The 25,880-nt window shown below is 34.9% G+C and overlaps 1 long non-coding RNA gene across 2 annotated transcripts; it reads right to left on the bottom strand.

Annotated features, from left to right (window-relative positions):
* Positions 1 to 6,525: 6,525 nt before the first annotated feature.
* LOC119467220 lies at positions 6,526 to 25,540 on the bottom strand. 2 transcript variants are annotated; one of them, XR_005195759.1, is made up of 3 exons: positions 25,511 to 25,540; positions 22,271 to 22,355; positions 6,526 to 6,844 (listed from the first exon to the last, which is right to left on the bottom strand). It is a non-coding gene; the product is annotated as an uncharacterized LOC119467220 (long non-coding RNA). The 2 variants fall into 2 exon arrangements; XR_005195760.1 differs by lacking the exon at positions 6,526 to 6,844 and adding an exon at positions 19,056 to 19,207.
* Between the last annotated feature and the right edge of the window lie 340 nt (positions 25,541 to 25,880).

The following is a 25,880-nucleotide window of genomic DNA, read 5'->3' as shown; positions in this document are numbered from 1 at the left end:
CAAATAATTCATTTACAGCTGATTTATTTTCAGCTTAAAAATTTAATGTCTGCTCTGCTAGTTTTCAGACTTGCTTGGAGACTGTTGCTTCTTTCTTCTGGCTAATTTCTCCCTTTTCACACAGGAATGTGTGCCCTATGCCTGTCTTAAAAGTAGAAATTTTTCTTGATTTCACAGGCTCACAGATGAGACTTTGGACTTTGGACTTTTGAGTTGGTGCTGGGATGAATTAAGACTCTGGGTCTATGGGGATGAAATGAATGTATTTTATGTGAGAGAAATACAGGAATTTTGGGGGTCAGAGGCAGAATGCTATGGTTTGATGTGTATCCCCAAATTTCATGTGTTGGAAATTTAAGCCCCAAATTCCTATGTTGATTGCCAAAGGGTTCTCTGGAAGATAAGTAGGATTAGATAAGATTATAAGGGTGGGGGCCCCATAATGGGGCTGGTGGCTTATAAAGCCAGAGGAGAAAGAAAGACCTGAGCTGACAAGCACACTCTTGCCCTCTTGTCATGTGATGCCCTCCACCAGCGTTATAATACAGCAAGAAGGCCCTCAGCAGTAGCCAACCAGATGCTGCTGCCATGCTCTTGGACTTCCCAGCCTCCAGGACAATAAGAAATAAATTTCCTTTCGTTATAAATTAGCCAGTCTCAGCTATTCTGTTATAGCAGCACAAATGAGACTAAGACAAGAAGGATTAGGGTTGGATGCCTTTAATTCCTCTCCCTATTTACAGTGCCTCATGTAGGGCTGGGGACATGATAAGCACTCATTATTATTGTGTTGAACCAAGTGAACTCATTTCAGCTTCAGTGTCTTGCTAAGTTGATTTAACTTAAAGTGAGCCACAGTTATCCATCTGAAATGAGAAGATGATTCCTAAAAGTTCAATTTCAAGATGAAATGAAACTTTTTAATTTCTAAAGTGCTATATACACACATGAGATGAAACTTTAGGGAGGCCATTGTTTTATTGCTCTTCAGTTCTGCCTCATCTGAGTATTTGAGTGGTTACACTAGTGTAGCATTTTTCTTTCTCATTAACCTTCATGTAAGCAGTGGTCTACCGAGGAATACAAGAGTGAAAGAATGGGGACAGCCTTCCCAAGGGAAACTGTGTTGTCACTTGGCCAGTCTGAGCTCCTGCCCTAGAAAGCTCCACCTGCTGGCATCTGGAGTAGCAGTTTCCTGGTTTCCAAAACCTCACCTTCTACACCAATTTTAAAGCTTAAAATTTCCTCTGATTTTATACCCTATAGTTGGCAAACATCTAAGAATAAGTTTATATGTCACTTACAGATCTCTTCCTCCTTCTGTCTACATGAACAGAGAAAATGCAAAACTCCTCGGCAAATGCCAACCCCACCATCTGAGTCCAGGTACTCCAAATATGAAAACTCCCTGCCTTGAGTCCCTGCATTGTCATGCTCTGTCTGCTCATCGAGTGTCACCACCTGCAATCATCACACCACTCAACAACCCATGATGCACTGCAGAGCCCATGCACCACCATCAAGGGTAGAGACAACAGGCTAACAGCAACTGACATCTATGGCTACCTCACCTATCTACACTAGGAGCATTTCTTGGGAATTTTCACATTTATAGTCTCCAAGTAATTGTATCCCTCTAAGCTATCAAGTGAATTTGGACTATTTGGAACTAACATATCCTGGAATAAAACCTCTGAGAGGAAAAGAAAAACAAAAACAAATCAGCAGGCAGTCTAAATTATAAAAATAGATTATTTATCCCCATGAGAGTCAAGGAAGCTATTTTAATTTTGAATTTGTAAAAAAGAAACCCATAAACATCTAATACTTTTTTCCCCAAAATTGGCTCTATTGACAAAATGTTTTTAACTGCCAGGACAGAAGCCACCTGGGACACCAGTCCAGGGGAACTCAAGGGCCTGGTGGCACTGCATTTCCTAGTTTTCATCCTGGGTTTCAGGATATCAAATTTCTCTTTTCTTTCCCTGGCAAATCCTATCCTCAGTTCTCCTACTTGAAGACCATTTCTTTGCTGATAAGCCTCATATTGGAAGTTTCTTCTCCTCTGGCTTCTGTGGGTCTGCTCTGGCCTCAGTCAACTCCAGCTTCCTGAACAATCTTTTTTTGTCTTTTCACTTAAATCCTCTCTCACCATTTAAAGATGGATGCTCCTTAGCATTCTGCTCTTAGCATTCAGGCATGCTTATTTGAAATAAGGAAGTACAAAGATGAACCACACATAGTCTGTGTCTTCTAGAAATCTTTAGTCGACAGCAGAAAACTGAACGTTTAAAAATTGTCATCACATGGGGGAGAAAGTGTTGAGTTCCTAAAGAGACACGGTGACAAACATGCTATTTTAATTCAGAACAGAGAGAATTTGCTTTCAGCTGAAGGAATAAAGGAGGTATCCTTTGGACCTCGTCTGAGATCATGAAGAGTATTTATGCCTAGGAATATGTATGATTTAATATAACAAAACCAGAAATGGGTTGGCTCTCTTCACCCTCCCCAAGTCAAGATACTCCTCTCCTCAAGTTCCTTTATCTGTTAATGGGTGCCAGTCATTAAAGGTAGAAATAAGTGCATTGATTCCTTGGCCCTGTTCATCCAGTCAGTTGCTAAAACCAGTAGTTTCTAATTCTGCAATAAGCTTTGTTTTATTTCTCCTTAGTATAAGTTTTTTAATCCCATCTTAATCTGGGCCTCATTTACTCTTACACAAGCTATATGTTTGGGTCAATCTTCAGATGAGTATGTAAAATTAAAAGTAGTTTTCTATTTCCAAATAGCAAACATTACAGCTCATCAAAGCTCACACACATTTCACAAATTAAACCCACAACAGCATTGTTTATACATTTAGTTCAATGTGCAAACAATGCTTCATTGAGGGTTGTCTTTCAAAAACAAATAAAAACTGTTGTAGCTTCTTTTTCATTTCATTGTAACTTTGAGGCGTATGCTTATATGAAAGAGTTAGCTTTTCATAGCTATAACCAGTCTGTATACCATGAGTAACTAGTTAGATTAACTCCTAGTTTAACTTTACTACTTGTTATGAAATCTACAGATTGTACCTTGGTGCCTTTCTTGATCAAACATAAAAAATAATATTTTATGTCTTTATTCAATCCATATTTCACTTAGATTTCTTAAATCTTTCAATATCAAATCTATTATTTCAATGTCATCAGCATATCTGTTAAAGTAGCATAACAATTTTTCAAGTTAAAACTCATAAGGAATCATTCAACTTAGTACTTATGATAATTTTATGTCCTCAAAAATTGCACACCATTTTGAAAATGAGTATATGTGCTTTCCTTTTGTTTTCAAAATTACTATATAACCTGAGATTTGAGACGGTCTAACAAACAGAACAGCTTTCTCTGTCTATTAGTTTGATCCCAAAATTCTAGTTTTCATTAATAACCCATTCTTATATATGAGTTAAACTGTACTTTCAAAAATCTTCCTTTCAAAGACTGTTCCCTCATTTTAATATTCTTAAATGCTTCCTCATGACTTTATGACTTGATGAACTTTTACTACAAGGCCTCTGGAATTTTCTTGTGGGGAAACTCAAGAGTCTCAACTGTTGTATTAAATAAAGAAATGAATACACTTAAAACTCCTTAAAGATGATTGCCTTTTGTATGGATCTTCCCAAATCCCCTAAGATTTTTCATAAACTCTTATCACCAAAACTCTTATCACATTCTAGATGCAGGTGAACCATAATTCTGAGCAAAGCTATAGCAACCAATTCTCTTATGTTTCTAACATGTTTCTTAACAATGTCAAGAAGTAGCAAAATACTTTGTGATAGTTTCACCAGCACTTGGGCCAATGTCTTCAGAAAAGCATCTAATTACAATAGTAATTTCTCCAGGCTTGTAACCAATAATTTAGAAGGCATCATCCCGAAGTATTGTTTGTGATACTGTCCCCTAAGTCTGCCTTTCAATTTACATCCTGAAATTCACCTGCATAGAGCTGTTCATGCACCCAACCTTAAAACATTCTTCTGAATGTTTACTTGGCATTTTACAAAGTAGAATGGCTTAATATCATTTAAAAGATTAAATACTTAATTGAACATTTCTCCTTATAGCTCAAAAACATTATATGTCCATTCTTTATTCCAGTACCCTGTTTGATACCAAACCTTAAATGTGCCATTTATCCTATTCTGTTTTCCAGCTAGATTCAGTTAGCATCTATGTCAAAAGAAAACCTTCACTTCTGTTATCTAAAATATAATCTTTGATACAGAAAGAATTTAGCTCCCAAAACAAATAAAAAGCAAAAGCAATAGCAAACAGTGGATGTTTCTTTCTCCAAATTAATTTGTATTTCAACATTTATTAATCTGCCAGTGATTTTATATGCTACTTACGTAGTTTTTGTTTTTATAATTTGGAAGTGAGGTTCATAAGCATATTACACTTTTGAGGGTCCCCTCAAAACACTTGTGAGTAATTGGGAATCACATTGAACATCTGCCAGATAGCCAACACCTTAACTGTTTGTAATGATAGATAATATATATGTCCAACAATTGCCTTGCCCACTTTCATTATTAAGTGTCTTCAAATATCACTAATCAATTCTGTGTGAACCTGGTAATTTATCTTTATGGTTTCATACCAAGGGAAAGAGGAGTTGGAAAGGGGGCTGCCCAATTAGAAGGAGATAGAAGGAGCTGGAGGTAGGGTTAGATAAAGTTGTTAGATGCTGATTCCAGTTGCAGTCATAGCTAAGAATACACACTTCCCACTTTTAACAATAATTCTTTTGACAGAATCCATAACCCATAGTCATTTAGCAGTAGTTCACGACCTGGTACATAGTAGGTACCAAAATATATATATTTGTAAGAAACAGGTAAATGTTACATAAATAAATTAATTCAATCTCAGATTTAGAACTTGATACTATTCATACTTTCTTACGTTTCCCAAAAGCCACCTCTCCTGTGTTTTGGGGCAGTCATGATTGTATACCTTTTGAGAGTTCTATATCATGGAACCACAGAATTGCTCTGGTATGCCTTAATCTGAAAGGCAGTGTTTCTTGAGGAAGGGAGGGTGTGGTTCTTTCTCTCTCTCTTTCTCTCCCTCACTCCCTCCTTCTCTCTCTCTCTCTCTCTCTCTCTCTGTGTGTGTGTGTGTGTACAAAGTGAAAGTTATTAAGGGCTCAGCATTCATAAAAGGATTGGCTTTTATGCTACTGCCACTAAAGTTTTAAATAACTTCTAATTGATGTCACATAGATGAGAGAAGAGGTCAGGATGATTACATAATACATACAAAATATTCAAATATTTAATGATGCTTTTAAATTTTCATTGAAATTTACTACTTTAAATGTACTGATTTGGCAAAGAATGACCTTTTGGCTCTGCAATTTATTATTTCTGTAACACTAAGTGAGTGTCAAGAAATTAATTCTCCCAGCACACTTATAGAAGCAATAATGGTACAAGTTGGTTATGAGCTGCTTTGATATGTACTGTAAAGCCCTTTAGTCTTTAAAGAGTCCTGGCATTGGGTAATTTTAATTGTTGGTTTCAGATGTCAGTCTCCATCAGGAACACAGCTGGATACTGATAGGTGTCACTTGGGAATAAGCATTTTGGATAACTTTGAAGTCAATTGGACTGAACATGAAAATTTTATAGTTAGTGGCAGATTTAAGATATATTAAAGTATCACTTAAACCAGTTACATTAAAAACTACCCAGAATAAAAAACCTCAAAGGAAAATTCTTTTCAGTGAAGTGTTAATCAAATAAACCAAGAAAACATTTTTCTCATACCCATAATTTCCATGCTTTGGGTCACTCTCACTTGGAAGCAGCCTGTTTTGACTTTCTCCATTTCATTTCTAACCATCTTCAGTTTTGATACAGTCACATTGAATGGTAGCATACTGGGGACAAGGGCAAAAGATGAGCTGGTTAGGTACATCAGGAACCATATGCCTTGGGAATTCCATCTGTGCCTAATTGTGGCTGATCACTCATGTGTTCACTGGAAAATGTGAACCTCCCCAGAAGAGGCAACACTAATGCCTCTTGGTCCTCTGAGTTGTCTGATTTATAAGAGAGTAGGTTAGGAGTGATTCACTTACTCTCTAAAGGGTGCAAGAGGAAAACTGGGCTATTTTCTCTCTGTGATTTTAATACTTCCATTTTGTTTCCTACTAGTAGGCTTAGATACTTCAGGTTTTAATTGAATTTTAGTGATTTATAGCAGAATTTTAGCACCTTTGAATCAAATGGAAAGTAACGTAATATCAAAGTCCACGGATTCTAAATCAGTGAGCAGATCTAAGTGCTAAACTAAGATCTAAACTAAGCTTAATGCAGTTAACAGTGCTAAACTAAGTGCAATATGCTGGCATCAGGCAATGAATTGCTGCTTCACAAAAAAGCAAAATAAAGAACATGAAAGACGAAATAATATGTAAATTGGTTGACTTCAATGTTTGATACAAAGTTAGTTCCACCACGTTCCCAAGCTTTCCAGTTCTTTAACTACTACTTTAGTATAAATAGCCTTGTGTTAACACCAGATAATTCACTTTATGTTTTATTCCCTCAATTTTCTCACTCTTAGAATTCTCTATAATGACATTAGACAGCTTCTTCCATTCTCCATGTAGATCATGGAGAAACTTTTGTTCCAAACATTTTGTTGTTGTTGTTGTTGCATTACTGGTATACATAAAGAGCAAAGTGACTCTGGGGGTGAAGACTGTTTTACAGTTGACTGTTCTATGGTTATCTGCCACTATGTCATATTTAGATTTATCTCATCATCCAATCATAAGCCACCTGTGAAACAAATAAATTTGTGATTCATTATTTAAATAGAGATACATAGATGTAAATAGAACCACAAAGATAAATGGAAACTCTGTAAGAGTAGAGACTATTATAAACATTATCCAGCCACAGAGTCAGAAAAGTGGCATGTATTTTAAGATATGTATCTATCAGTGAGCTATGCAGTTCTTCCTAATGATTTGTGATGACATTTCATAGCTCTAGCATTGAACTGTGTCTTTTGCCCTAGTATTTTCCCTTTGACACACGGACCAGAAATCACAATAAAAGGAGCACTACACTAGAATTCTGGGTATAAGGTTCACTTCTGTCACCACTTTTTTGTCATTTAATCTCTGTGTGTTCAGTTTCCTGATATGCAGAGAAAGGGGACCCAGTTCAGTGACTTATCACTAAGACCTACTCCAGCATCAGTGTTAATTTTCCCCTTCTCCCCTTTTAAAGTTGCTTGTTTGCCAACCAATGAATAAGCATTTAATTGTGGCCTAATATGTACCTAGGTTGGATCAATTTCTAGTGACTAAATAAATCTGTTTCCCAACTGAGGCCAGGGCTATAAATGGTAAGTAAATTAAACCAATAGCATAAGGACTGCTCTACTCAGATTTCTTCAGGTTTTCTGTGAAGTGTAACTGAGGGTCAGGAAGCAACTGCATGCCTGGATCTGGCTGCTAATTTAGCATCAGAGAGGTCCTGTGCTAATCCAGGATAATTACTTTTCAGGTCCAGCTTATCATGGGTGTGCGAATATGGCTGTCTTTCAGATGGTGTTCTGTAACAACTTTCAAGACATAGGGGGAGGGTGAGATGGGAGTCATGTTAGCAGACAAAATTACAGGTAGTGAAAAAGTATTAGCATTTCAATGAACTCACACAAAATAGCAGTGTGTGTGTGTGTGTGTGTGTGTGTGTGTGTGTGTGTGTATGTGCAAGTGGATATGTTTAATTAGAACTAGTATTGCCGTTGGCTGTATAGTTGTTGATAGGTTGAATGATTTGATTTGTTATGAAAATGCATTTTCCTCCAATGGTCTCACTTGCAGTTCTGTAAAGGATTCTCCAAATCTCACCATTCAGAATTGGTTTCTTTGAGTCACATCAAGATTTTCTTATTCACGTGAACATATCTTTTGACAGGTGGTTCCATTATCTTTTAAAGCTAACTCTTTCCGACTTGAAAGCAAAGTGGGCCACATTTTAAAAATGTATCACACAATAAAGACATGAAGTAGGGAAATACAGTGTTTGACCTGGAAAGGATAAAGCTGGGAGAAGTGTTATGGTGAAGATAAATGTAAACCAGGAAGAATCAGCAGGAGAACCTAGAACCCCAGGGAAGGAAAGTGAAATATGAGGATAAAAATACATATATTTAGTCAAGACCCTGTTGTGTTTAGAGTCCATTGCTGGCTTATGTTTTCATCTTGGGTATTTTTGGTAAAACGTTGCCTCTGATGCTTTGAGTACTTAAAGAATTTCATTTACATTTACGCCACTTGGGAATTTGTGTGAGGCAGTTTTTTTATTAATTCTGCTCACCTATTAATTAGGATACACAGGTCGACTTATTGATTTCTCTAAATCTAATGTAGAGATAAAAAGTTACTTTTCCTAAACTGTGATTCTAAAAAGATCAATGGCTAAAGAACAAGTAGAAGAATATTACCAAAATTCTAGCAAAGTTCTACAGATAAACGCCATGTGTTAAAGCTGTATGTTGTAATTTGTATGTAGTAAAGTATGCAGCAATATTAGTCAACTTTATTCTGTGCTCACTCCATGTGTTATATGGTTAATCTCTTTTAAACCTGACAACTCTAAAAGATAGATACTATTCTTAACCCATCTTACAGGTGAAGAAACTAAGGGTTAGGTAGGTTCAGTTACTCAGTCAACTCACTTTGCTAAGTAGGAAACATAGCGTAACTTCAAATCCAGGTCCGTGAGACTCTGGGGATGAAATGTTAAACAACTTGCGGATGGCTCACTGTGCTTGAGTGGTGGTGGGCTCACACTATTAGAGAACAGAAAAACAGACAAAAACCAAAACCAAAGAGAATTCATTGCCACGAAATTGATGGTACTATGTAAAAAATACATAGGCATAAAGACCCGGAATCTGGGGTTATATTAAATCAGAATGAACTGCGATGATCACTATTCAGCATTCCTGCAGCACCTTTCCAAGCATTTGAATAATGGGGTAACTATTAGGCAAATTGAGTTAAAAATTGGCTTTCAACCTAGGAAGCTATAGTAGGCCCATGACTAAGAAGTTTTAGAAAAACGGAAAATACAGCTGACAGTATTGATAGTTTGGCATCATTGTTATTCTCTGCATTGCTGCTTGCCTTCGTTTTGGAGGAGCACTGCTGGGAATATTTCTCCAGCTGGTCCAAGTGCTGTGGGCGACTTCATTCCTCTGGATGTCTTTCAGTGAGGCTGTGCTTTTGGTTACTGTGACCACTCACATAGGATAACATTACCATAGCGGTATCCGTGGCCAAGAGACATGACAGCTAGGGCTGGGATGTTTATTCCACTCTACCCTCACTTGTTCTAGTTCTCTGCAATTTTTTTCCACTTGGATTTTGATATTTGATGCCAACTCAGCAGAATCTTGACTTCAAATCAGATTTTTCTCAGGCCCAATTTAAGATNAAAAAAAAAAACATAAATGTGCAACAGGGATGCTAAATGTCAGTTCTAAGGCAGGATATTGGTCCAAATGATGTATGTGCCCAATTCAAGATAAAAAAAAAAAACACAATTGTGCAACTGGGATGCTAAATGTCAGTTCTAAGGCAGGATATTGGTCCAAATGATGTATGTGGCTGAAGACAGGAGTTAAGCTCCTGTGTTACCTGAAAGTACATAGTAAGGCTGAGACACAGGAAAGTACCTAGAAATAGAAACAACACTATGCCTAGACATCTTTCCTTTCCCAGGCTCTATACATCTTGCTTACCATCATGCTCCCACTACTAAATTTCCTTTCTTAAATATAATTATATCTATAAATTAGCCAGAAAAAGGCAATGATAGAAAAATAGACAAAAGTCTTCAATAGGCACTTCACAAAAGGAGGTACATCGAAAACCAATAACCACATGAAAAATGCTCAATTTCACTGCTGTTGGTGTGATAACAATTAGCAAATTACAATTATGTGAGACATTATATACACAAAAACAACTAAAAAGAAAAGGCAAAAAATAACAAGTGTTGGAGAGGATTTGGAAAAACAGACACACTAACATTCTGCTACAGGGAGTATATATTGGTTAACCAGATTGGAAAACTTTGAATGTTTCTCAAAGTATTTACAAAAGCTGAAAATATGTGTACTCTATGAACTGACAGTTCCACTCCGAGGTATATATTCACCAGAAATACAATGTTAAGTTCACCAAAACACACACACAAAACAAACAAATAAAACATGTGAAAAATATTCATGGCATTGTTTATAATACCCTCAAACAGAAAACTACACAAATGCCAATTAACAATAAAATGAATAAATTAAATTGTGGCATCTTCACACAATGGAATGCTATATTTACAATGAGAATGCCTCACAAATACATGAAACAATATAAAGAAATCTCACCAGCATAATGTTAAAAGAAGGCAGGCACAAAAGAGTATATCTATCTCATCATATATATATGTATGTGTATATGTATATATATATATACACACACACACACATATATATGTGTGTGTATATATATATATATATATGATTCAATTCAAGTAAAGTACAAAAATGGACAATATGCTGTGGGAAGTTAGAATAATACGTACATTTGGGGCAATAGTGCTTAGAAAAGGGCATTTGTTCTGTTCCTCAGTCTGGGTACTGGTTATTTGCATGTGTTCACCTTCATTGAATCATATACTTATGACTCATTCGTTTTTTCTGACTCTATGCTATTATTCAATAAAATTATTTTTACAGTGGGGTAAGGGAAGACTTCTTTCAAAATGTATTAATCTGAATATTACATAAATGAGGCTGAGTTTATCAGACTAGTTAGCAATCCCCTTGAAAAGCAGAGAGTGGGGTCTTGACACTATGAAACTCAGAAGAAAGTTTTGATATAGATGGGAAGATGCTAGGGAATCTGAAAGAGTTTTGAGCACAGGGCAGCTCACATTAGGCCCAGATGAAGAGCTATTGTAGATATAGTTGCCTCTAGGAGGTAGATCGTGGATCCTTTAAAGGGCCTGGATCAAGGCAACTTTGCAAGCAGGTAATAGAAGCAAGAGATTCTGGGATATAAAATGAAAATTCGGAGGGTAAACATTAAAAATAAACTTCCCTTTGTTTACAATTTACCCAGAGCTAAACTTAGCTCAAAATAAATTTGATGTCATTCCAAGTTTCATAGAGTTTAATTAAACTCTTTCTAATAATCCAGAATGATATCTTGCTCTCCTTGCTAGTTATGTGGTGTAGGTCTTCATAAAGAATTGTTACTTCTTTATTAACAATTTACTAGGAGGCCGGGCATGGAGACTCAGGCCTAAAATCCCAGCACTTTGGGAGGCTGAGGTGGTAGGATCACTTGAGGCCAGGAGTTTGAGACCAGCCCGGGCAACATAGTGAGACCCTGTCTCTACAAAAACTAAATTAAAAATAAATTTGCTGGTGACAGTAGTGGCACTTATAGTCTCAGATACTCAGGAGGCTGAAGTGAGAGGATTGTCTCAGGCCAGGAGATCGAGGCTTCAGTGAGCTACAACTGTGTCATTGTATGACCCTGGGTGACAGAACAAGACCTTCCCTGTCTTAAAAAATAAAACAAAACAAAAATAATTCACCAGGAGAGGAGCTGAGAAGGGAAGATAGTGGGTATACATTCATGTAGAACATTCATTCTATAGAGATTCTATACAGTGAAGTGTTACCAACAAGACTATAACATTTTAGTCAACATAAACTCAATGCAACTCAACATAGTTCCAGTACTAAATACAAGAGATTTAATTAATTAACATTATTCAGAGAAGAATTAATTTTGTTTAAGGAAAACCATTTCCTATACTAATTCATTCATTAATTCACTCATTTGTTCACTTGTTTCATAAATAATTGATGAATCCCTGTCATATATCACTATTAGGTACTTCTCTTCAAACCTATGGCAGTATGAACTGTAGAAACAGTCCCAGCCATGAATGCCTCAAAACATTTGAAATTAAAATATAAATTATAAAATTTTAAATAAAAGAAATGGCGGGCACCTAAACTAGAATGCGTTTTTTAGAAATCCTTCTGATGAGTTAAAAAATATGGCAGAGAATTGAGAAATAAATTATAGTAATATAAAATATCCAGGACTTTAAATTCTGTTGAATATGTTTGTAGTATCAGTTTAAAATGTTTGCTTCTTTCTGTACATTCAACAGTATTAGATCTGAGTATTGAGGTCTTATAAGGAAACTCTTATATTGTTTATTTTTGTCTATTTCTACAGAAAGAATATACAATAGAGAAGTCATTTGTTTTCATCTCTTTTTGGGAGACCTGTTACCAACAAAGACAGCAGTTTCCACAGTAGTTTTTAATCTCAGTGGATTCCTTTCTTTCTTTGAGTCAAGAATAGCAGAGATGGCCTCAAACCAACATCTGCAAAGTCAAGTTAACTAGAGCTATTCAACTTCTTTTCTTTCTGAGTGCTTGGTTCCTCTTGGCACCACTTCTTTTCTTTTGTCTTTCAGCAAAAATGTTGCTTAATCTCGTAATGGAGATTTAATACTGTGATTCCTTTTTCACTCCTTCCTATAGCCAGTTTCCCTCAATATTTAAAGAAGATACTTACCTCCTTATAATTTGAAATTGAAACATATATCTTTAAATCAACAGGCTGTTCTGAATTTAAGAAGTGAAGTCCCATCAATTGATGTTTGTTTGAGGGCTTCATATCTCTTAGGAAAGGGCTGTCCTATTTTTTCTGGGCTAACCTGGCTCCCACCTCTCCCTTCCCCAACTCAATAGGAAGCTCTATGTAGGTATCTGCAATTGCAGTTAACAGAGTTCTGAGATAGAATTCTAAGTGAAATATAAAATTATGCTTTGAAAATTATGTATTTATTTGTTCTGGCTTTTTTAAATTGGCCATCAGGGCATTTTCCTTTTGAGGATAGTCATAATCCTCCTCCCTATGTAACCCTCATCTTCCCCATCACAAATCACAGAAGGCTTATAGATAATGAATAATTACAGTGTCGGTCAGATACTGTAATTCTCTCTAATGACATTTTTGTGTTATGTGTTAACATTAACGTTATCTAAGAGATCGGGTTAATAATAATATCGGCCTCATGAGTTAAATAAAATAATGGGAATTAAACAACATAGTGCCTATAAATTGTTTACATAATTCCTGGTCCATGGTGGACACTCAGTAAATTTTTGCTATCTTTCTATTGTCATTATTATCATTTTACTTATAGAAGATTCTTGTTTTTGTAGTACTGTAGTTATGTTCTAAAAAGTCCCCTTCAGCACTGTATTAGCAAATACTGAATCATTGCCCCTAAGGAAAACATAGGAGTAGGCTCCTACAAGTCTCTGGTCACAATATTTCATTAACCAAACAATACATAACTTTAGTTGATACATGTTCCTGTTTAAAGACACTTTACTATACAGTTGATTCATTAACATTGAACTCAGACAACAGCACTATAACTCATGTCTAAATAAAGCTAACACAAGTATTTCCTACATAAGGTGCATCACAGTGTTCTTGCTCTTAGGAATTGTATTAGTCTGTTTTCAGGCTACTAACAAAGATATACCCTAGACAGTGTAATTTACAAAAGAAAGAGTTTTAATTGACTCACAGTTCTTCAGGGCTGGGGAGGCCTCAGGAAACTTACAATCATGATGGAAGGGGAAGCAAACACATCCTCCATTACATGGTGACAGGTAGAGAAGTGCCAAGCAAATGGGGAAAGTCCCTTATAAAACCATCAGATATGGTGAGAACTCACTTTCATAAGAACAGCAGCGTAAGGGGAACAGCAGCATAAGGGTAACTGCTCCCATGATTCAATTACCTCCTACTGGGTCCCCCACCCGTGATATGTGGGGATTATGGGAACTACATTTCAAGATGAGATTTGGGTGGGGAAACAGCCAAACCATTATCAGGAATGATACGCAACATTTCAGCACTATGCTTGGGAATCATTTTAAATAGCAAAATCACTAACAAAAACCACAAACTTGCAAAAAAGTCATGCCAAATAGACCACACAAAGGACACTTGTTCACAGTAGGAGAGCTGAAACAAGAAGGCAGAACATTGTCTCTTTCATCCACAGCTGGAAACATGTACTTCAGGTGACTCATATTTTTCACTGCTCTGAGCATGTTGGTGAATGACTCTGAAAGCACCAGGAGAAGTGACTCCTGAATTACAAATAAATGTCAGCCATTAAGCAAATTTACAAACACAGAATCTGTCAATAATGAGGATTAATTGTACTGCACTTTCAAAAAACTCAAATAAATTCAGTCTGCCCAGATAATAGAGATCAGGAGAAAAGCAGCAGGAAAAGAACTAGAGATTGACACTTATGCCAGGAAAGGTAGGACCTGTGCACATTGTTAGGAAGTTAGTCCTTTTTGCTGATAATAATAATAAGGCATAGTATATCTATTTCTACTTGAAAATAGCATGACTTTGCATATAGAGAATCCTAAGAAATCTACTAAAAACTATGAGAATTAATAACTTCGGCAAGCCTGCACCGGCAAGGCTATATACAAGATCAATATACAAAAACCAATTATATTTCTATGTAGTGGCAATAAGCAAATTGAAAATGAAATCAAGAAAACGATTTCACTTACAATAACATTCAAAAATATTTAGGAATAAATTCAACAAAAATCCCCAAACTTATCTGAAAGCCATGAAACATTATTGAAAAAAATTAAAGACTTACATAAATGAAAAGACATCCATGAATGGAGAGACTTAATATTCTAAAGATAGCAATACCCTCCAATTTGATATTATACATTCAGCATAATCCCTGTCAAAATTGTAGCTTTTGTTTGCATAAATTGATATACTGATGTTAAAATTCCTGTGGAAGTTCAATTGATCCAGATAGCCAAAACAATAAAAAAAGAAGTTGGCAAACTCGCACTTCTTTATTTGAAAACCTACTATGAAGCTATAGTAATTAAGATAGTACAGTACTGGCACAAGGTTAGACATAAAGATCAATGGAATAGAACTGAGAGTTTGGAAGCAAACCCTTACATTAAGGTCAAAAAAGATGCTGAAACACTTCAATGAGGGGGAGAATAGTCTGTTCGACAAATGTTACTGAGATAACTCGAAATTCAGTGCAAAAAAAGTTGTACCCCTAACTCACACCATGTACAAAAATTACCCCACAATGGATGAAAGATCAAACTGTAAGCTAAAACTATAAAACACTTAGGAAAAAACTGTAAATCTTGATGACAACTGATTTTTCAATTATTTCTTATATATGATACCAAATGAATGAGTAATAGCAAGAACAACCAAAGATAAACTGGATATCATCAAAATTAAAAACAAGGGCTTCAAAAAAACCAATCGAAAAAGTGAACAAACTACAAAAGTGGGAGAAAACTTTTTGCAAATCATATATCTGATATGTACCTTATATCTAGAATATATAAATAATGATTACAACTTAGTAAGAAAAAAAAAAAACAATTGGAAATGTGCAAAGTATCTGAATAGATAGTTCTCTAAAGAGGATAAAAGCACATGAAAAGATGCTACCATTATTTGCTATCAGAAAAATGCAAATCAAAACCTCAGTGAAATACTACTACACAACCATGAGAATGTCTATCATCAAAAGTGCTTGTGAGAATATATAAAAACTGTGACCCTCAATACTATAGTGCAAATGTAAAATGGTGTCGCTTCTTTGAAAAACAGTCTGGTAGTCCTTCAACTATAAGCATAGCATTACCATATGACCCAGCAGTGCCACATCTAGGTATATATCAAAGAGAAATAAAAATATATGTCCACACAAAACTAGTACACGAATGTTGATAGCAAGAACAGTCATAAGAGTTGCAAAATGGAAACAGCCTAAATGCCCATCAACTCATTACTAGATAAATAATATGATACATCCATACAATGGAATATTATTTAGCAATAAAAAGTAATGAAGTACCAATTAATACATGCTATGACATGGCTAAACCTTGAAAACATTATGCTAAATGAAAGGATCCAGTCGCAAAGGACCACATACTGTATGGTTCAATGTATAAGAAATTTCTGGAACAGGCAAATCTATAGAGACAGGAAGTATATTAGTGGTTTCCAGTGGCTGAGGAGACAAGTGATGGGGAGTGACTGCTAATGTGTTTGGGGTTTGTTTTATGAATGCTGAAAACGGTTTGGAATTAGGAGGGGTAAGTCTAAGCATTTGGTAGAATTAGTTTAGCTTGGCATGTTCCATTTATGTGAAGTGATAGGCTGAAAGAGGAGGAGTAATAGACAAAATGGAGAGAAATTCCAAGATCACTTTCTACTCAATAAATTACTCTACAGAACAGAATTCTTCCAGAAATAGAGTTAAACAAGATCAATCCAGTTAGTTTATTCATGTAAATGGAATCCTTGATTTGGAGTCAATCTACTTACAGTTATAGTAGAAGCACAACTCAATTTTAAAAGCAGGGATTAATGTCCACAAAGGTATCAGTCAGCTGTTCCCATTAATACTTTACCCTTGTGTCCTTTCCCTTTGAGTAAAGAATTTATCTGCCAATTGCAAACTTTTTTTCACCTATTGGCTGAACAAAAAGGCCAATTGAAAATGAGGTTAGGGAAAACCTGAGCCTGGTCTTATCACATTAACAAGTGATTTTAAAAATTGTTTTAACCTTGTAGTACGTGGTTAGTCACCACCATGTGCACCACTAACTCAAACTAGGTACTTGTTCTTTTGCCAAATAATGTCACTTTCAATGTGTGCAAATATCAATATCACAGTGAAATTTAGGGCCTAAATTCTGACAAGGTGTAACCACATACATGGTAATGAAATTTCATCTGTTCCTTAAAAACTTCTTCTCTAAAGATGCTTTATTTTTGGAGAAATGAAACTCATTTAAGTTTAAAATATCCATTCAGAACAGCTATGAAAAAATAAACTATACTGAAAAAAATCCTAGCTCTAAGTATATATGAATTTGTTGTTCCCTGTAACTCACTGGTAATGTTTTCTAAGGGACTAAATTTTTTAATACATAATGTATGAGAAAGCAAAGTTTTACTGTATTGTATATTAGGTTAAACCCTTTAAAATAAATACTAGACAGTGAAATTCATCACAATATGCCTTCATTTAACATTTTCCTGCAGCTAATGTTCATTTTTTAAAGGTCTGGCTAAGGGCCCAAAAGGATCATATATCACTGAAAAAAAAATCCTAGATTTCTGGAAAACATTATAGAGACATTCCAGTGCATTTAATTTTTAAAAAATGATATTTGTCAAATTGTTAGCCATCTATTAGACTGTGCACTCTGTGAATATACCACCATTTTAAAGTGTTGATAATGCATCTTATTGGCCTGCCCACTAGTCAAGAGTTCCTGGTAAAATATTTTCCTACCACATAAGCCACTAGTCATCAACCATGTCAAACAACATTTTCAATCTGGATAATAAAATTCTAAGTTGACTATACTCAATAAATAATCAAGAGATATATGATATTAATCATATAATATTTTAAGTATATTTAAATGAAGCTATATAACACATAGAAATTTAAGGCAAAACTTTTATATTAATCCAACATAGGTAAATTTATTAATTACTATGTTTTATAAATGTATAATTTTTAACCCAGTCTTCTTCAGGCTGAAATTCAGTTGCATATCTGTATTTAAAGCCTAGGACCAGAAATCTACCCTAGCTGAAGAGTAAAAATATCAAACAAATTTACTTAAGTTCTATTCTTTTTACCACATATGTTATATATTTTGTATATGTAATAAACATATTTTAGTGATATTAATCTGATATTTATTATCTATATAAAATATATAATTATTGTATATATGTATATATTTAGCTAGAAATATATTCATATGTATAATATACAAATATATTTTTATATTTATAATACATATATTATATTTATTATATTTATAAATGTATACTTTATATCACTATATATAGTGATAAAAATATACATAATATAAAATTTATCCTTTTAATCAGTTAAGTGTACAGTTTAGTGGCATTAACTATATTCGCATGGTTCTGCAACCATCTTTACCATCCATCTCAGGGACTTTGTCAGCCCAGACTGAAACTCTGTACCAATTAATAACTCCCCATTATTCACTCCCCACAATCCCTTGCAACCACCACTTTACCTTCTGTATCTATGAATTCGACCACTGTATGTACCTCATAGGAGTAGAATCATACACAATTTGTCCTTTTGGACAGGCTTCTTATACTTAGTGTAATGTCTTCAAGATTCAGCCACATTGTAGCATGTGACAGAATTTCCTTCCTTTTTGAGGCTGGGCTGTATTCTATTGTCTGTATACACCACATTTTGTTTATCCATTCAGGCATCAATGGACAGGGGAGCTGCTTCCACCTTTGGCTATTGTGATGTTACTAGGAACATAGGTGTATTTGTTTGAGTCCCTGCTTTATATTTTTAATATATTTTTGAGTCTACCCTTAGGCTCATTTCATATTTTCAAAGTGGTTATTGCCGTTTTGAGGGACAGCAATGTCACCATATCTTTCCCTTAGAGTGTTCCCAGTCAAAACATTTTCTCTCTGTGTCTCCTTGCCCTCAAATTGATAGGGCTTCTTATAAAACAACAGACAAGAGACTTCTTAAGAAAGTCTACCATTGACCTATTCATAAATTATGAATATTTATTTTGCTTAGGGTTACTTAAGAGTTACCTTTTGGAATGTCAAAGTTGGAAGAGGCTTGGGAAAAAAAAATTTATTCTTCAACCATCATGTAGGGTCAACATAACTCTCTTCTAGTGCAAACTTCAAGAAGACAACACTTCAAAGCCTTTCTCATCAATCTCTTCTTATGGTTAACACTCTCTCGGGAAGTTTCTTTATATCTGCCTTAATTCTCACTTTGCTGTTATGCTTCTTATCCTGCTTTTCTGTCAGTTCCTCTTTCTTTCCATCCTGAATTCCATATCATTCCCCAAATGTACACACTGATCTTTGATAATTCAAGTAAGTCCCATCTCTTCTTGAATATCCTTCCTGATCTAACAAGATAATTTAATAGCTTCTTTTTCTGAAAAATGGAGATAAAAATTCTTTTTTCCCATTGGTTTGTTGTAAAGACTCAATTGTAAAAGAAATGTGCTGAGCACTTCTAAAGCAGATAATAAGCTCTCAATAAAAATTAGTTGTTGTTACTAATGAAAAAAAAAGTAAGAGGAATAAATAACAGTTGCTTCCTATCTGTATATTACAGTTTTTGTGTGTAAAACCATTATTACTTTGTCATTTAGCTGAATCATGTTTTTGTTACCTTTTCTACTACATCTTATTTTCTCCCTTTTTACTTAAAGCTCTTCCCTGAGTCTTCACTCATTAAATTATCCTCTATACTTCAGATATCCCTAAGCTTGATATGAAAATAGGAATGAAAAATTTCAAATACAATTTAAGGTGAGAAGAGGGGAGATTCTGATTTAATTAACTATCTTCTATCATTATGATGTGCATTCTTTAATACTCTGTTATTAAGCCAGTGGTGTGTCCTTAGCCTTTTTTGGATCCCATCACAAATACGATGAAAACTATAGACTATCTCTTGACTCCCCAAAAATACAACTAAAATTTTACATTGAAATTCTGAGAGTTCATGGATCCCCATGAATATTTCCAGAGAGCCCATAGATCCTTGATAATACTGATTACTGCATAATATAAACACAGTAAATTTCAATTGTTCTATTTTCCTCTGAAACACACTTCATATTTTTTGTCCCATTATTTTATCCCATTCTATTTATTCTTGTCTATACCTTTTATGGCTTTCCAACAGTCAGGCCAAGGCTGATTTTAGTCAAATGTTCAAAGATCTGCAAAAAGCCATTCTAATCACAAGTTAGGGAATTATCTCTGTGTATAGGATAAGTTATTACCTTTATTTCCTCACACTGGTATAACAAGTGTTAGGAAAGTCCTCTTTAGGCATGAACATTGCACATGTAATTTTTAAAAATTCCTTAGTGTATTTAGAAATTCTAAACCCTAGAAAAGTTAAACTTTCTAAATTAACATAGTAGTTTAGAAGATTTACTTAAATGCAATTTCTTTCTCAAAAAAAGGTTTTCCCCATTCTATAGAAAACTGAACTACTTTTGTAACTTTTTGTGAGATTCTACACTATCAGACTAAATCTGATTCATTCAAGGGCTTTTCAACCAGTGAATATAATGTCTTTCTCGTCTGTGATATTCTTATACCTGTTTATAGATAATCAGCTCCGTTTGAAGGCAAAATGCAAATCGAATTAAGAACAGGGGAAACACAGGGGAGAAAATTTTTCCCCATGATGAACAAGGCAATTTGATTCTAAATCAAATACATTGATTGCCAAAAAGTCCTTATAATGTCATCCTACACTGCTTTGATTTTAACTTTATTCTATACTAAATATAACTTTAACTTTGGTTTGATTATAATTGATCTTATTACGTTATGTTTGATTGGATATGACTTATTCCACAATACCCAGTAAGTACTCCAAAGAGGTACATGCCAATGATCAACCATTCCTCTTTATCTGCTAAGGACTGAGTAGTTACGAGTTCTGTTGTGCTATGTATCATTAGCTACCAGTCAGACGCCACCAGTGCCCCCAGAATAACAAACATTAAAAGTCATTGAAAACTCCAGGTATCATCGAGTAGGAGCTTGACAATACGAATGAGAATTTCTTTAAGGAAATTACTTCCAGTAAAGTTGTGGAATAACTGATGAACAAAGAAGGGAGAAAGAGCATGATTGAACTGCAAGTGATGTGATATCACACAATTTCACCTGCTTATTCTATAAATGAAAACATGAAGTAACTGATGACTCTTAATTTGGACTAAAGACATAATTTAGGACGGAATTTAGTCATTTGAGATTTAAGAAACCTGACTCTAGACTTGAATTTGCCATTAATATTGTACAAGTTTGTTTTTCTGTGTCACAGTTGCCACAAACTTTGAATTAGAAGATTGGGTTAGGATTCCATGATGCTAATCTCTAGCTAGGCTGTTTTAATTCCTGGGCTAATATTATTTATTCTGAACATTTACATTCTAAATATGAACATAGTAAACGGTGGTCTTTGCCATCAAGTTAACATCAGGAAATCCTGGTTATAATAATAATTATTCAATCAATATTAACAATTATGGGACAGATAATATGACGTGTACTTTAAAATATATCAGATTTAATGTGTTTTGGTTTAAAATTGTCAAACAAATTTTTGCTCTTTTGTTTCTTAACAATAGAAACTTTTTTATTTTAAAATTTATAATAGCTTAGAGAGTATCACCCACATTTCTGGATTCTAGAGATATTCAGAAGTATGTAGAAAAGGATTCTCTGTCCTCAGGAACAGAGAATTGGGAATATTTCAATACAAATTAAAGATAATCTCAGAGTGTGATCATTCCCTTAAAAAAATAAAACTGACTCTTATACATAATATTGGGTGAAGTAGCTGAGGGATGAGAAGATGTTGCTATAGATAGGACAGTCACCTCTAACAAGGAGAAATTCAGGCTAAGAAACACATTCTGAGAATCCATCGGTCATGCCAAGACACAGAGACAGGAAGGTTCAGCGTTTACACGGTGGGAATGAGGAACAGAAAGGCTAGTGTGGAATGAGATGGGATGAAGTCAGAAGTATACGCCAGGGCCAGCTTAGATGATAAATCAAAAGTGTCCACTAAATAACTATAAGCTTTTAAATATTTAATATAAGTGTATTTCAAGGGACATTTTTGCTTAAAACCCAAATTGACTATACATACTTCTGCTTTCTATGGGGTGTGAGTATGGAGACAGTGGTGTGTGTGTGTGTGTGTGTGTGTGTGTGTGTGTGTGTGTTGGGGCACAAATATTTCTCAAGAGTGTAGTAACATTTTCTTATACCCCTTGAAGAGATTGGCAAAGGACAGATAATGGGAAAGTCCTGAAGTAGATATTTAGAAATGCACTTAGTGAGTTTTTACACGTGCCTTGGCAACTCAGAGCTGAGTTTGGATTCCATTAGAGAAAGTGAGATTCTCTTGTAAAGGATAAGAGGGAGTCTAGTCCATGTGAGGTGGGCACCAACATACCTTTAAGTCCAGAAATCTCCAATATTGAAAATTGTGTTATGTTCTGTAAACTGCTTTTAGTTTCACCAAACTTTCAGTAAAGTCGCTATAAGAAAAACTCTTTTTGTGAGCAGAGTTGCTTTTTTAAGGGAATGAAGGAAAAGGGCTGAGTTCTATGCTTGATTTCATGCAGGGCAGAGAGAATGAATCTGATACAGGAATGAGACTTGGAATCCTGTGAAATCCGAAACTTGAAGCCAGAAGAGACCACAGGAATATAAGTCCCCCAGGAATGCACAGAAATCTTAAGAATGGCATGGGATGGGTGGCTTGAGCTTTCATGTAAGTTGTATAAGTGTTTATGTATTTGTGCATTCATTTCCAGTGTCTCATCTCTATGAAGACTCTTAAGAAAAAGAAAGTAATTGGAAGGGGAAAGAGAGAGAGAGAGAAAGAGAGACTTCTTTCTTAGAAACTAGAAGTATCCATGATGCCAAAACACCCAATCAAGTTGGCAAGGGAGAAAAAAAGTTAATTTAGCTCTTTAATGCAGGGTGGTCAAAACAATTGGCAGGCTGGCCAAGTTTTTTTTACTTCTCAACCACTTGCTGTGGCATAATATAGACACAGCTCAAAAATAAATATTTACAAGTAGAATTACATTCACTTTATTTCAAATTCTGAGAAAATTTCATGAACTTTTTTTAGTTTTATCACAGTGAGAATTCATGTGAATAACTTGTCCCATTTGCTGTGGGACTCTGGAGTTTAAGTGGGTCAGGGTTTTGAAGTGTTGAAAGATATTATAAAGCACTTACAAGTATTCAGCTAGTCAGACTGCTCAATTAGCTGAACGTTTATAACCTCAAGATTTTGACAGAGCATGATTCATGTAGAAATGACCCCTTGGACAACAGATGGCTTTATTGTAGGTATGCTTGAAAGAAAACACACAAAGCAATAGGATTGGAAGGAAAGAAAAATGGAACATTTAGAGAAAGTAAAATCAAACTGAGCAGTATGAACTGTACTCTTTAAAAAAGGAAATTGTTGAAAAAAATTCACTGATACATTTTTAATGATGGGATGCCCTTTTAAATTTTCTCTTAAGAATATTCAAGACACTCATTTATGGGACATACCACAAAACCAAAATAGATCATAACTAATATCATTAGGTGCAAACCATACTCTACTCACTTTACAAATCTAAATTAAGTATTTGTTAAAAAATAGCAGGTATTAGAAAGTAAGAACCAAAATGCCAACTAAAAACTTAAATCCAGAACATTTTTTTAAATTTTTGTCACTTCCCCTACCTGCCCCCTGTACCTAGGGCTGCTTATAGTCTGGAGAGTACTCTGGAAAAGTATTCTGGAGAAACTAATTCAAAAGTACATTTTAGAATAGCATTGTTACCACCAAAACATGCCAAATTTTAATTTAAAAGGTTTTATCAAGGGGATATACAAGGAGTAACAAAAGGCATCCTGTGAAATATGAAGAATGGGTACTGTCATCCACAGGGCCTGACACATCTGTAGTAGAGCAAATATTTCATGCCAGAATGCTGCCAGCAAGTAACTTTCCTTTTCTCCCAAGTCCCACAGCCCTGAGGAAGTGATTCAGGGCCACTGGACACCCAGGATCAGCTCTGGTGTCCAACAATTGAAAGCCTGACCTCCAAGAGTCTGGCAGGTCCTAGGCAGAGGAGAGCTTGCCTCTCTGTGGTTCAGGAGAGTCAGGGGCCCTGTATGTGGGTGATCAGCTTTTCTAAGCTAACTGCTCCTATTTCATAGTTGAAACAATCAGAATTCTGGAGCAGTAAAGGGGCTTCAATCTGGCCACACTGAGTTAGCCATAGGTGAAAACAGAACACAGTCCTTTAAATCCTACCATCATTATCTCTTCACAACCACTACCTACTTATTAAAGGCACAATAAAGTAGCATTCCTGCTTATCAACACTTTAAAACTAAGCATGAAGAAATTTAATAATGAAAAACCAGAAAAGAAGCAAAAACAAATTATATTTTCCCTCTGTACTTATGTGATCATTTATTTTTCCTTTAACTCCATTAAGAAGCCATTTTTGTAGTGCAGAATACTAATCATCTACTAAGTATTTTTACAAATGTAAACATACACGTTAATATTCCTGTGTTTACTTGGTCCCATTACAACTCTAGAGTCAATTATTGTTATTATTATTACCTGCATTTAATAGATTAAGAACCTGAAGCTCAAAGAAAGCAATTTATCAAAAGTCAAACTGCTGATACAGACTACACTTAATGTTTAAATCTAGAACTTCTGGCTCTAAATTACATTTCCTTTCCTTTCACTATGCACTTATAACTCAAATGAATCTAAATAAACATTTTTCTACCAATTTATTATAAAAGCTGCCACCATCTTAATAGGGACACATACCAAATGTATAATTCTTGATTAATTTTTATAAAGATCTTATAAAAATTTATCAATGTTTCAGAGATCATTGTTTACACATGCAAAATACCTTTTTTCCTTTTCAATGTTCATAATTTCATCCAGTAAATACAAAAAAGAAGCCCAACTTCAACATCTTAGATGTTTACTATTATTTCCTCAAACCTCTCCCATTTTGCATATACATTATTTTTCTTTTTATAATTTAAAGTATCAGAAAATCCTTTAGGAAATGTAATCACTACAAATAAAACAATTGAAAGAGGAAAAAAATCAGGAGCAAGAGAGAGAGAAATCTAACATGATTCTAGTTTGGCTTAGATTCTACTGTGGCTTAGTCAAGAACAAAAGTGAAATACTGTATTTTGTGGCTGCACATATCATTTATACATATATGCAAGAGCAAAAAATGGCTTTGTCTACAAATATCGTCCATGAATGAACTCTTAGTTAAGAAGAAAAAATAAATGTGGCATACATTATTACTGATAGAAAATACAGTTAAAGTGCAGAACACAGTTAATCTAGTAAGCACATAGTAGTCCACAAATTACTTACAAGGACAATTTAAGCCCTATCGAGGCTTCTGCAGTCTGCTTCTATGTGAGATAGTCATTGTCACTACATAGACTTTTTTGCCCTTCTGCTAAATGCTCCATGACTTTCTTGGCAAAACTGAAGGTAAGTTATTCTTATCAAGTAATAGAACTGTCATAATTATGATTTTTAGGATCATCCAAATTAATTACAACTTCAAGTATTGACACAGACTAAAATAGCAAGAGCTACTGTTGATCTGAAACTACTCACAGCATGTCCCAGAGAGTCCTTGGCCAGGAGTACATGTAGCTTAAAAAAAGCACATAACCCTTTAGGCCCAGCAGGCAATTAAGGTCTTGGTAGAGATGCCAGCTATAAGTAGGAAAATACCTTTCAATTGTTTACATATAATTTTCCTCTCATAAGTAAGAACTGATTTTAATATTTTCCCCTTCTTTTCTCAAACAGGACCATATGGGATCAAATTTAGTGGGCAGCTGCTTCATTAAAGAGAGAGAGACAGAGAGAGAGAGAGAGACAGAGGAGACAGAGAAAGAGACAGAGAGAAAGGTAGTCATTCCTGTCTAGCAGATCCTGTGATTCTTCCAAAGATGGGAAGAGTAAAAATCTATTCACTTAT

This window comes from Cebus imitator, unplaced genomic scaffold (genome assembly GCF_001604975.1).
Source record: "Cebus imitator isolate Cc_AM_T3 unplaced genomic scaffold, Cebus_imitator-1.0 Scaffold267, whole genome shotgun sequence".
NCBI classification, from domain to species: Eukaryota; Metazoa; Chordata; class Mammalia; order Primates; family Cebidae; genus Cebus; species Cebus imitator.
This window is presented reverse-complemented; position numbering and strand designations above follow the sequence as displayed.